The sequence below is a fragment of the Topomyia yanbarensis genome, chromosome 2 (assembly GCF_030247195.1).
Source record: "Topomyia yanbarensis strain Yona2022 chromosome 2, ASM3024719v1, whole genome shotgun sequence".
Lineage (NCBI taxonomy): Eukaryota > Metazoa > Arthropoda > Insecta > Diptera > Culicidae > Topomyia > Topomyia yanbarensis.
In genome coordinates this window covers 163,403,625-163,417,941 of record NC_080671.1, presented here as the reverse complement: position 1 = coordinate 163,417,941, position 14,317 = coordinate 163,403,625, and the positions used below count along the sequence as shown (strand labels likewise).

General features: G+C 41.0%; 1 protein-coding gene across 2 annotated transcripts in view; it reads right to left on the bottom strand.

Moving 5' to 3' along the window:
* LOC131681962 (protein decapentaplegic) overlaps positions 1-14,317 on the bottom strand; it is a 157,157-nt gene that overhangs the window by 45,936 nt on the left and 96,904 nt on the right. Inside the window, exon 1 of one of the 2 annotated variants that reach the window (XM_058963086.1) lies at positions 1,938-2,720. The exons of the other annotated variant lie outside the window; for it this stretch is intronic. The gene's annotated coding sequence lies outside the window, so the exon portion shown is untranslated. Of the gene's footprint in view, positions 1-1,937; positions 2,721-14,317 lie in introns of those variants that run through there. 2 annotated transcript variants of the gene reach the window in all.

Below are 14,317 nucleotides of genomic sequence, written 5' to 3'. Positions count from 1 at the left end.
TTCACACAAAATCTGGCAAAAGAAGAGAAGTGTGCAAGTTTTTGGGTTGGGAAACAACGCAGGTAAGTCAAAATGTAATCATATACGACAACCATTCATTAATATAAATAATAATAAAAATAGTAGCAAACTTATCTTGTAGATTTTAAGTTGTGAATTAGTCAAGGTGGGTTCTCATGGTAAAGAGGGACAAGTCTGTCTTTACCAGAAGGTATACTGGTGGACTTGAGTGATTCGTAGTTATGCTGCCTAAGCTCGACCCTCATTGGCAGAAGACAAAAGTTAAGCCCGTAAGGTATTAGGCCTGTTCTAATGACCCTTTCTCTCACTTGAGGGCTATGGCGCTATATTTTCGTAACTTTTCCTACCCAGTAATCTCTAGCTAATCGAATGTCGTTAAAATGTAATAAATTAGTCAATAAGTTAAGATAGAAATGAAAATCATCAGATAAAATGATTTCTCAAAACTATAGGTACAGTATTCTGGTAGGATTCAGATTTTAAACTAAAACACACTACATCACACGAAAAACTGCCTAAAATTGAGTTCTTTCGACTCAATTTCATGGTCTCGTGCAATAAGGTAAAAGTAGGTAAATCGCGTTGAAGGTAGTTTTCCTTTAACAACGACAAAAATCACAACTCATTGATAGTTTTTTAATACTCAACCTTGAGTTAAGTATACTTAAATTTAAGTTCAATTTACGTAGTTTTGAGTACTCAGTACTCAGGATTCAAAAGTACCTTATTCCACTGAAGACCTTGACTGAATAGAATCTCTCGTTTTGTTTTTGACAACACTAATAATTGTGAAAGCGACGCACAACTTTAAAGTACGTTAAAATGACTAATTCTTTGGGTTGTTTGAATTTTCCTTGTTGTCTCTTATTTCTATACATTTCTCAACCGGTATAACATTTTGCTCAAATCCTAATCGGCGCCTACTCCTCCTATTGGCGAACTCTATAATAACTCCCCATTAAGCAGCTCATTCGCTTCCTCGGTGTATAAATCTGGTAAATATTACGTAAGTAACTCCAACCAACCAGATCGCAAAATAGCACCTTCAGATAACACCAGTTCCCACACTGATAGGTACAAAACGTGCCGGACATCGGTCACGTGCAATCGCGTAAACTACACCACTGATCCCAATCTACCGACACAAGCTGCTTCCTTCTGCCCGCTGCAAACATAGCATGTACGAACTAATTTAACAGGTCAAAAGCCGGCGCTATTTTCTCGCGAGTCCATTAACCCCGCTCCCCTTCCTCCTTCCCCATCATCACGCTAAACCCGAGTCGATTTGCGTGTCATAATTCTCACGATCTTATCGGTGCGGACCTCCGGAAGGGTGGATTCGCTGTGCGTGTGTGTGTATATATATATTTTTTGGATGTCACAGCCCCGTTTCGCTGGAAAAACGTAAGTGGCTGGCGCTGCCATCCCTGGCCCAGTCTTGTGCCGGGAGGAACGATTGCACATGCACATTGTGTCGGAATTATGTGGTCATTTAAGACAAAGACTCCTCCGGGACTAATGCGAGCTACAACGAGCGGAGAACTTCGAGCAACAAAGGATCAACAGAAGAAAAAACACTTGAGAAAACAACGGGCAAAAGAAGGACAAAGATCTTAGCTGCAGATAAGTGGTTCTTAATGGTTTTCCAGGCAAAGTGAAGATGGACGCCAGCAACGACGCAAAAAGTCACTGTCAGAGGATCATCCCCGGGATCCTGCTGAACTTGTCTGAAAACCCCGGTCGTAGATTTATGCGAGTGTTTGTTCAAAAGAGAGGCCGAAAAAAGGTGCTTGGCTGGTTGTTCTAGGAGCCTTCTAGGGCCGATCCGATCCGGGACAAGACTCCCAGCGGGTGCGGGCAGAATCGTTGCATGTTGAGAACAGGGAAAAAGTTGGACCAATAATTTCTCTGCTTACCTTTGCTTTCAATCGCCGCCCGTTCGATAATTGCTTCCTGTTTTGAGAGCGTCGTTTTTGCCGCGAACTCCGAGACAAAAAAAATGTACGACGGCAAACGGGTGGAAGCTATAAAATCAACTTCTGCCCGAAACCGTGATGCCGCCGCCGATGGCTAGGCTCGTTTCCGCCGAAAACGATTCCGACGTGAGCTTTCGAGTTTATAGCACTGTTGTAATAATTGTCTTCTTCTCTTCTGAACTGCGATCTGGTTGTTTGAGGTTCGGGTTGACTTCCGCATCTAACCGTTGGTTCAAAGTGGGAACATGTGATGCTGCGCGATCAACACTCAACTGTTGCATGCTCTTGGTTTTTCTGCGATGTCAAAATCTATTGGCACAAACACTGTCTCGATTCACTGTTTTCCATGCACAATTTTCACACACAAAGCTGGTTTCGTTATACTCGCAAAACTCACTCTCTGCTTTGGTACACGAAAAAGGATCCATCGATCATCGGGGTGACCCAATTCGACTGGACAAACAACATTTATTCCCATGTACGGAGCGAAACCCTCGTTCCACAGTATCAACTTCTGGTTCCAAAACAACAAAAAGGCCTCTATTGAGTAATCTTCACTCGCACGAAACGCAAAAGATGCTCAGCCCCAATTAACACCTTCTCCTTTTTTTTACACTCTCGGCACAATCTCGAATCGTTGCTGGAGATTTGCAAGGCAAACGCAGTAAATTTTTTTCACGAACGATCACCGCAGAATCAGACAAACAACTGAAAGTGTCTACCTTCGCGGATCAGACTTAACTGGCTTCCAAGTAGGACTCTGCACTGAGCACCGTGATCATAAGGGTAAGATCACTGAGATCCATTATCGTGCTCTCTTGTTCTCTCTTTCCAGTTTGGCCCGGTTCGGTGTGCGTGAGTTACCAGGAAATTTTCCGCTCTTACTGCCCTCAACGTGAGGGTTGTTCCGAGAGAATCGCACTCAACATAAGCTTTTCTATGCTAAACCAGACATGCTCTCGCTCTCCACCTGGTTTATGTTGAGTTCCACGATCGAACATCTCTAGAGTGATCTCACTTACTCTACCGTGATAGCAAATCCTGTCTCACTCGCACTATGACAAGTACTCATGATTTTCTCTTCTGTCGCCTGCTTTATTCTTGCTGCTGGCTGGTTGATCCACACGATCGGTGGATTAAGAACACGACAGCAGCAAAGAATCTTCTGTTCTGCGCGAAGTTTACTCATACCATCGAACATCGGCAACGGGGAGAAGAACGACGTCAGAAAAGAAATGATTATGTGACCCCTCCCGCTGATTTTTCTTTCGTTGCGCATTTCATAGCCATCTGTGCTGTGCGGGTGCTTTGGGTGAGTGGCTCCGGTATTGCCCCGGTAGGGTGGTGGGGTGCTCCAGAACCAATCAGAACCTTTCAGAGTCCATGCGAAGACTCCGACGCGGCTCGGCATAAAAATATTCTCTCTGAACGTGGAATTGAACTGGACGGGATGCCTGCGTATACAGCGGATCGAACGGTACCTACACATCAACCGTCGGTGAGTGGGGCCGGAGGGTCTCTGGTTTTCGCTACCGCACAGCAGCAGCGTGAACGGAGAAATACACGCGCGGTATACCTGCGCGATCGAACGACCAGCGGAGTGAGCGGGATGGAGTGAACTTACCGCTTGCAGGTAAATATTTATGATCTATTGAGGTCAACTTGAGTGCCCTCTTCCTTCTTTCGGCTGTACACGTTTGTGTCCTGGCTGTGTCGAGCAGCTTGCTTTGGTTAAGCACAAAAATGAATGAGTTGAAAAATCCGGGAAATACGCGGAACCATTGTTACAGATTTTGGGTTGGCAATGCTAATTTGCTCGTTAACCCTCTATGGGCCAAATCATTGTTTCGCTTCAAATAACATTAGTAGTTCATTTTTATGATCAGAGAATCGAAAAAGATAATGCCGCGTTAAAAGGAAGTTACGATTTATTCCGTTACTCCTCGAAAGTTGTTACCCGCCAAAAAGCGGGGTTTGGTAGCTGGGCGAAAAGAAAAAGTAAAAGAATTTTTCTTGGCTAAAACGTTTGAAATGTTTATTTTTCTTGGGATGGAAATTATAGAAACAGGCTAGTTTGTGAGCACACACACGCCTATGGTTGTCGGTGATTTCAGTGTCGAATTTCTAGTATATTTTCCAGGTGATTTCATTGGAACGAGACAGACGTCAAGTTCATCTTATCTGGAAGATATGCTCGCGTCGTAATCGAAAGATACTGACCAGTCGGGAATCTTTATCAACAATTAATGGTCCGGTTTACCGGGTTTAAGAATTCCCGCAACTAGTCTTAGTGGGTCCACATATGCCACGATGATTAAAAATGTAACTGGAATGTTCACTGATCGTCGGATTGATTTAATTTCAGGTGGCGCATGGCATTATATTCCCACAAAAAGATTGTCCGAAAAAAACTGATTGTGCCATTCTCGGATCCTGTAGCACAGTTTCCGCAAATGTTCGGATAATTTTAAATGTTTATTATTCATTGATCATCAATTTGAAGTAATTTGACATGCCATTACAGCAATATCTAGGTGCAAATCTCGCATGTTTTTGAAAAGGGCCAATAAGCAAACTCTCAAAATTCTCTTTAAAGGGGAAATTCTTTCAAACCAATATTTGCCGACTATTGATCACAGTAGTAGGGGTCAGTCGACTTACAACCACCATAGACACTGGTCACGAAACTCGGCTGCTGTCTGATCCAGCGCAAAACGAACCACAATACAGTACTTCTTTTCTTGTGTGCATTGTCTTAAGAACAAAGGAAACAGTTCGATCTACTTTTTTCCTCTGCCAAGTTAGAGCAACAAAGAGCAAAGTGAACGACAGTTAGTGTATCTAGAACAAAGGAAACATTGTATCATGAGTGAATTTGATGAAAAAGCATTACTTCGACCCAACACAGCGGTTGTTGACTTAAGATTTTGTTCTACGCGACCGAGTCTACGTGAGGTGGAACATTTTCTGAAGGTGAACATGAAGCTTAGGCTTAAGGATGTCATATATCTTCAGTATCATCACTTGCGCAGTGCGGTATTGATATCATTCAACACGCTAGACCAAGCAAAACGATTCACTTTACAGAACAACCTAAAACACGTGTTTGAAAGTGTGAAGATACCAGTATATATAGAAAACAATTATATAGATGTAAGGCTACATGATTTGTCACCGCGTACGCCCCATGAATCAATTACAAAATACATGTCGCAATTCGGAGAAGTGGAATCAGTCACACTTGATACTTGGAGAAACTTTTTCCCGGGTATTCCCAACGGTGTTCTTGTGGTGAGGATGCGGGTCGTAAGACCTATTCCCTCCCACTTGACTATACAATTCAAATATAAAGAAACTAACATCAAACAAACCACGCTATGTACCCACGAAGGGCAGACTCCTACGTGCAAGTACTGCAACCAGACGGTACATCATAGAACACCTTGTGTGGAAAATGTTGAGGAGAATGCATCACAACAAATTGCCCACACATCTTCGGCAAACCAATCCGAAACACAGTCTTCAATAACATCACCAGAACCACAAACGGTTGCCAATTTTGTGGCAGCTGTTCAAGCCATAATAACAACTGTAAAATCAGCATACAATGCTTCAGAATCAACTGCTAGCACCATCGGAGAGGAAGCAAATAACAACGACAACGGCTTTACGCTCGTGACCCGTAAGGGCCACAGGAAAGGAGATGTTTCTCGTGAACATCAAGGCACCACAAACGATTATGACATAGACGGCAACGATGAAAACGCAATGGACCCACAAGATATTTCCCCGCCGCGAAAGAAAGTCTCCCCGCGCAATAAAAAGTTGCGTGGACGAGATCTAAAGGACGCTTAATAACTTTTGTTTTTATACATTTTTATATTGTAATTATTTAAGAGACCCACGGCTCCGTTAAGCTACCGCAATGAGCCGTATCAAATAAACGAATTTGAAAAAAAAAAAAAAATTTTCTCTTTCATAACGTGTTGTTCGGTGAGATACGGTTTATTTGGATTTTTTCTCAAAGTAAGTTTTTGACAGTATGCTTATTGGCCGTTTACATACAAAAAAAGCGAAAGATGTCTTCTAAAATATTCTTCGGCATTGGTCCCAGAATGTAAAAAACTCACGAATGCAACCAAAACTAGAATCTAGAGAATGATACAGTACTTTCATGTAGGGTGACCATTAGACCGGCAACAATTTTGACTTTTTTTTCGGAACACTGCTAATTCGAATGGTAACTGGTAATGGTAATCATATGCAAAATATAAACTTTTTCCGCTAGCTCTAGTTTACCCACAAGAGGTTTCTAGTTTCTATATATGGAAACTCGGAAATAAAAACTAAAATTCCAATAAAAAATTTAACAGTAACTCTGCATACCGCAAAACTTACGATCGGGTACCTTATTTTATAAGAAACAGCTTTGTTGAAGATCGCATATTGATTGGAAGTTCCCGTAAAATGTTATTTAACTTTGAAGACCAACTAATTTTTTTGAAATTTCCTATTCCAAGCCTGTGCGAGAAAGAGAGGCAACACATAACTTTATATGAGAATATCTTTTTACTGTAAAATCGGATCAATTTGTAGTTTTCGGCAATGTTGATCCTTACACCTTAAGCTATATATCTGCAGATTTTAGGATATACAAGATGATACTAGTATGTTTAACTGAATTTATTGTTCCTATTGCCTATGTTTCATATATTTTCAAAATTCTTGTGAGTGAACTAGAGTTTTCGAAAAAAAAGCTCATATTTGACAAATGGTATGTGAAGCCAATTACCGTTTGATTCATCAATGTTCCGAAAAAAGTCAAAATTGTTGCCGGTCTAGTGACCATACGTCTTTTTCCCCAGGACATGTCCTGGTTTTCAACAGACTGTCCTGGTGTCCTGGGACTTCGAGAAAAACGCTTGATTTGTCCTGGTTTTTCTCCTCCAACCCAAAAAAAAAAATATTTTTTTTCGTTTGATTCATTCTGGCCGCAAAAAGGAAATAAGCAAGACGCCAATGACTATAGTGGAACAATTTCATTGAGCGCCGTCTCGAAGATTTTCGAATTAGTCCTAACAGGACCTCGGCTCATTGCCATAAACACCTTGGTGATGATAAATATGACTTGATGTCTAGACATCTAGCGAGCAACTTTCTGTGCCTACTATCCTATAATATCCTACATAATAGAGAGTATGGAATGTCGTGATCAATATGGTGTTATCTACACCAACCAATCTGCCGCTTTCGATAAATTCGATAAACTACGATATAGCAATCGCCCAAGTAGCAATGTCTGCAATAATAATTTTGAAAGTCTGGGAAGAACAAAAATGTCAAGAAAGCTAGTGTAATCAAAAGCCTTTACATTCAAAAATCTGTAAATATCTGCAACAAAACTAAAAAATCTGCAAATATCTGCAACCAAGCTAAAAAATTTTCAAATATCTGCGTCATCGAAGAAATCTTCAGCTTAAATTAAGTCTGCGAATTTGCAGACTTGTCTGCAAATCTGGCATCTCTGCACCGATGACACTTCATGCGCTCCACTTGATATTATAGAGGCAGTGAACTGTACGGTGGCGCCAACTATAATATGTTCGGTGTATCGGAAAAATACGAACAAATGTATGTTACTGCTGATTTTAAACGAAGTAATTAAATTCCTTCCACACTGATTGTATAATTGGTATATTTGAAAATAATTTCGGAACTGATAACAAGAAAGATAGTAGATAGATCGGAATGGGTAGTATGCATTTGAGATAAATCGCTTACTTGGAGTACCTGCCGGAAACAATAGAAAAGTTAACGTGATCTCAGGAGTACTCCTATTTAGCAAATTCCTTGTTTAATATGAGAAGCGTACTAGTCCATGATATGCAAAATTTCCAAATTAGTTTTTTTGTATTTTTTTTGCTGAATGACATTTTGTTTAAAATTTAAAGATTTTCTTGAGAATTCCACTCGAAAAGGGACCGTTTACAAAGCGCGTAGACAAAATTCCGGCATTTTTAGACCCACTCCCCACTCATAGACTCAAGTAAGCTTTTCCTAACAAAAAAGTCTTTAAAAATGTTCCACAACCACATTTTTAATGGGTATTTTGTAGCATTAATTTGACAATTGGGATTTTTTGCCAACTGATTTGATATAGAATCCTTAACTTTTTTAATTATTGCAGTCTTCATGAAAAAATCTACGCTTGAATTACGTTTTGATATTTTTGATATTTTATATAAAAAATTACCTTATTACGAGGCTAAGTTTTGGCTTAATAAGTTTGAAAAGAAACAAAACTGTATTGTCGGTATGATAAGCATCTTGAGGAGATCCTAACTAAGAGTTTCTAACTCTCTTGCATCCTGTAAAGTAACTGTGTGTTTTTCTTCAAAAATGATATTGAGAGCTGCTGGATTTCAAATGTTACTGCAAAAGGTTTGGAACACTTTAAAATTTCAACAAGCTGGAGTTATAAGTTGCAATTAAATATTTATTGAAACCAAATTCGAAAGATGAATCATATCCACGGTGTTCCTAAAACCGTTATTAACAAAAAACGACCATAAATTTGTCATACGGCATTCGAAAGATACAGTATTCAAGCATCTTCTCAGTGAATTTCGAAATGATCCATCGAGAGATTCGAGAGAAATTGCAATTTGAAGTTTTATGACACGTTTCATAAGGCTACCAGCAAACACCCACGGGTTTGGTCCTATCTCTATAAACAAAAAAATATTTGTCTACTTATTTAGTATATGTCATTCGAAAGATATACTAATCAAGTATACCCCCTGCAAGTTTGAAAATATTTCATTGACGGATTTATAACGGTTTGGATGTGGTATGCGGTCTTAGCTGGGTTTTCTACCAGACTTCAAGCGTGAATCCATGTTTGTCCATTGACTATTTAGATCGTTTATACGTGTCGCGGTTTTTAAAGCAAAACCTTACCATTTAATAACATAAATATAATGGACAAAAGGTGTTATTTATATGGTGCACTGAAAAAAAATGAAAATAGGGTTGTCTACCAAACGTTAAATATAAAGTGTAAATTAAAAAAAAATGGATGAAAGTCGGAATGTTTACTTCAAAAGGCCTTATCTCAATGGATTGTTGACCGATGCTAATTATTTTTTCATTATTGAACAAGTAGACGTTTTATCGTTAATTTTCCTTAAGAAGAATATAAAATAGAGTTGCCTACTTCAAACAATAGACAATACAATTATCCTCAACTATATGTATTATCACTATTTAGTGAATATTTATTTTTGATTGCAATTGCCATTCGAATTTATTTATATCTTCTACGACGACAAACCTTAAACAAATGATGAGCTAGATGGCATCAGTGAATACGTTACTCACATTTTTCAGTCGTTCTCGAGAAAGTGACTAAAACGTGAACTAGGGAATGTTTGGTTCACCGAACTGTCATTTGTAATGATTCAGGTGATAATTGAAACTGAAATAAAAAAAAATAATGATCGCATGCCATCTCAAATAGTCCAAAATAAAAAGAAAAACGCTAAGAGCACCCTTCGATCGATAAATTACTAAGGAGAAAAATGTTACAGCAATCAAATACTCTCAGTTCCTGTGTTTTGGAAAAATATCAAATTTGCGAGTAAATTTATTTTTCAATTTGTAATCTTGTAGTTCACTAGCGGAACATATTTGTACCACTGGTTGCGTTATTTCCAATTTCAGTTCCTGTAACCATTGAGTCCTTATTCCTATTCATTCATTTATTATAAGATGCACAAGTATAAATGCAATCAACTATTGATATTAATGCTACTACTGCGATGAAAGAAAGATTGCCTTTTAAAATTTCTCGTTACAATCATACATGTCACATGTTTTCATGTTTACATTTTTTCGATATACCGAACATGTTATAGTTGGCGCCACCGTGCGGTTCGATGCCTGTATAATATGAAGTGTGGCGCATGAAGTGTGACCGGTGAATATTCTCAACGTAATGGAATCAAAAATTCAACTTAACAGTGTGGCAAATGCCATTCGTCACATAAGTTATTTTAAAACTAATTCTAATATGAAATTGCATATACAATGTTTTTGTTGATGCGAAAAATAAATTATAAAATTTAAATTTCGCGCGGAGTCGATCATGTCTAACCAGGGGGTGGTATCCCTATGTTGATGTACAAACGTTAAAAGTAATCAACATATGGTGAGTTCAGCCGCTTCTATGCTCATGCCTCATATGCTCTTGCATCGTTTTTTTTTTAATTTTATCAAAGGAAGATGTTGGCTTAAAAAATGGGCGATCGTCTCAAATTTTGACCGATTCCAGCAGTATTGGAGGGACAGAAAAATGAAATCAAACGTAAGCGTACGTTGGCGGAGGAAAAAACAGTAAGAGCTGGTAAAAAGTTCACTAAAGCTGCCAAAACTAAGTCCAAAAGGGTTGAAAAGACTAAAAAGTGAAGAGTGGATTTTATTTTCCTTAACTATATACGAAAAAACGATGTTTTTTTTAATTAAAAGTTTTCCACTGATACATTTGACGTGTTTAACTTATTTTACCAAACTCGGCCAACCTACCCCGGTCCCGGGGTTAGTTGGCCGATTTTTCTTTCCGCATTTGTTTGCTAATAACTTTTTCCTTGATTTTTTTCATGAATGAAAAAAATTACATATGTGCTCAAGGGTTGTATCTTCATGACAGCGCAAACCGATTTTCAAAAACTCTAACCAGAATGAGTACAGAAATTGCGAAAGCAAAACTCTGCCAAGCAGCCCCGGTCTCCCCTACCTTCAGTATCAGCATCTTCGCAGTGCAGTGTTAATATCATTGAACACGTTAGCACAAGCCGAGCGTTTCGTTTTGAAGAACAACTTAAAACACGTGGTTGAAAGTGACAACGTTGGAATTAAGATTCCCGTATATATTGAGAATGATTATACAGATGTATGGTTATATGACCTATCACCTCGTACCCCTCCTGAGCCAATTGCAAAATGCATGTCGCAATACGGAGAAGTAGAATCCGTTACACCTGATACTTGGAGAAACTTCTTTCCGGATACTTGTAACGGCGTTTTTGTAGTGAGGATGCTGTTTGAAAAGGTATACCCTCCTACTTGACAATAAATCTCAAAACTCACGGAACTACAATTATGCAAACTACGCTATGCATCCATGAGGGGCAAACTCTTACGTGCGAGTATTGTAATCAGACAGCTCATCGTGGACAACCTTGAGCGCAAGATGCAGACCGATTGCCAACTCATCTACGGCAAACCAACCCAAAACAGAGTTTTAAATACCAATACCTGAACCACAAACGCTGGCCAAATTTGTGGCAGCAGTTGCACAGACCATAATGACAACCACAAAAGAAGCATCCAGTACCGCAAAAGCAACTGTAAGCAACATTGGCAATAACAATAACAGTGACGGATTTACGCTGGTCAACAATAAGTGCAAGAAACAGGGAAAAACATCTGATCGCGGACACCAAGCCGGCTTCGACCTGGACGTGAAAAATAAAAAAAAAATAAATGACCCCCCCAGATGCAGATTGCCAGCAAACCCCGCGAAAGAAGGGCTCCGCTCGCAATAAAAAGTTGCACGCACGGGATCCAATATTATAATAATATTTGTTTATAATTTTATTTTTACATTTGTAAACATATAAAAGATCCACGGCTCCGTTAAGCTACCGCCAGGAGCCGTGTCAAATAAACGAATTATAAAAAAAACTTCCAAATCCATACAAAATGCCTTCCTGCCGCTTCAGAGCATCCATTGCGGTCTTGCGCTTGGCGTGTTCAGTGTAGGTCACGGCATCTCGAATGACATTTTCCTGCACGCCATCAGCTTTCGTAGATTTAATCGGAGATGCGTTTTACACCACCACGACGAGCTAGACGCCGAATGGCGGATTTGGTCATTCCCTGGATTTTATTACGACGAACCTTGCGAAGACGCTTGATACCGGCAACGCAAACATGATACCGCTTATTGTACCGTCTGGACAATACAGTCAACGTGTTGCTCGTGTGGTAAGCGAGCACCCACTGATACAAAACAAGCTCGCGAGACCTGTATAAATAACATTCCCGTATGTGACGAAACGCTTATGTGCTCCTTTTTGACGGCTCTGCCTGAGGTATGCTTGCAAATTTCGCATTTTCCTCGCTGTTTTCGAAGGATTTTCTAATTGTAATAGTCGTACTAATTCCAAAATTTAATACGAAATACGTGCACAAATTTCCGATCAGATAGTGCAAAAATATTTCGATTTCGATCAGTAGAGCGAAAGATATACGCATTTAAAAACTGGGAAAATTTCTCAGCTGAAATTTTTGAAATGGGACCCCCATATTGAAACGTTAGAAGTATTCTACTTCAATACTTCTTCCCGTGGCAAACGTGGACATACACGGTCTCCATAACAACGTTTGTTACACTGCCGTCACCCAAGAAGGTCCTGCATATCTGAGCACCGATGTGGAAACACTCACCAGTAGTCGCTTTTTACTGCTGCTGATCGCCGAATTGTTGGGCATGATCCGAGATAGTGCCGAAATCACTTTTACGGCCCTCCCGCATGCATGTGGCTATCAAAGCTTAGCCGGTCGTCTATCATCACTCCCAGTTGTTTAGCTTCCCGCATTGAGTCGATGATACAATCTCCTACCGAAATTTTTGCCTGCTGCGCTGCTTTTCGGTTGCTTTTCAGAACCATTTCAGTTTTGTGGTGAGCTAAAGTCAGCTTCTTCTCGCGCATCCAGTCTTCCACAACGTCTATCGCCTCCGTTTCGAGTACTTCCACTTCCTCGAGTGATTCGCCGGTCACTAGGAGCACCACGTCGTCCGTAAAACCGACAATCTTCACGCCCCTGGGGAGGTTCAGCTTCAGCACTCCGTCGTACATAGCATTCCAGAGAGTTGGGCCGAGAATAGAACCCTGTGGAACGCCCGCTGTTACGGTTACACTTCTTTTTCCGGCGTCAGTTTCGTAGATCAGTTGCCGGTTCTGGAAGTAGCTTCTCAGGATCCTACAGAGGTACTCGGGAACTTTCAGTCTGTGCAGTGAATCGGCGATTGCAGCCCAGCTAGCACTGTTGAAGGCATTCTTTACGTCCAGTGTAACCACTCCGCAGTAGCGGTTTCCTCTTCTCTTTTGATTCTGTGCAGCCTCCATAGTTTCCACGACCGTTCGTATGGCGTCCACAGTGGATCTACCTTTCCGGAAACCGAACTGCATATTGGATAGTCCATTCTCTCCCTCTGTGTATGTTGTAAGCCTGTTAAGGATTACTCTTTCAAGCACTCGCCATGGCAACTCGATAGGCGTCGCCCCACGGGTTCGAATTGGCGTTGCGATAAAGCTCTTCTAGGCAGGCTTTCTTACTGAGCTTGATTTCCTTGTTAAGTGTGGCTCTTGCCGCCTTATACGGTCTTAAGGCATCTCTTTCCACGACGTTTCGGGCTATCGGCATCTTCCTCCGGGCTCGGTGGCAGCATGCACGTAGGTCGGCAATCGCCGAATTCCACCAGAAGGCTGGGCGGCGAGTGTACCTTGGTTTACCTTCTCTTGGCACGGTTGCATCGCACGCTCTCACGCCTCAACGCTTCGACGAAGACTCCCTTGTCGAACTTCTTTATTTTCCACCTCCGCTCGTTTCATTGGATCATACGCGCTTCCGACTGTCTACTGCTTCCGATAGTGTACCGGATCGCTTGGTGGTCGCTGTGGGTGTACCCCTCGCACACTCTCCAATTTAAACTTCCAACCAGCCCTGGGCTGCAGAAGGTAACGTCAATAACTGAATGTCGACCGTCGCGGCGGAAGGTGCTGGTTGTACCATCGTTTGCAACATCTATGTTCAGCTTTGCAAAGGTTTCGAGTAGACTACTCCACTTTGAGTTAGTGAATCGGCTGTCCCATTGTACTGCCCAAGCGTTGAAGTCGCCGGCTATAACGACAGGTCTCCGATCGATGAGCTCCTCTGTCAGCTTGTCGAGCATTTCTGTGAATCGCTTGGTCGTCCACCGCGGGGGTGCATAGCAGCTGCAGAAGAAGACTCCATTGATTTTGGCGATTACGAAACCTTCATCTGCACTGATTTTGTGTTATCTGCTATCCAGTTTCCATCGCTGGCCGGGATACGATAAGGCTCCGAAATGATAGCTATATCGTATTTAGACTCCGCTACAGATTGCCGCAGCAAGTGTTGTTCTGTGTCGCAGTGGTTGAGGTTGATTTGCGTTACCTCCACTGTGATTTTGTTGCAGTCGCTTGTTTGAAGGCCGGACATCGTGGGCCTCC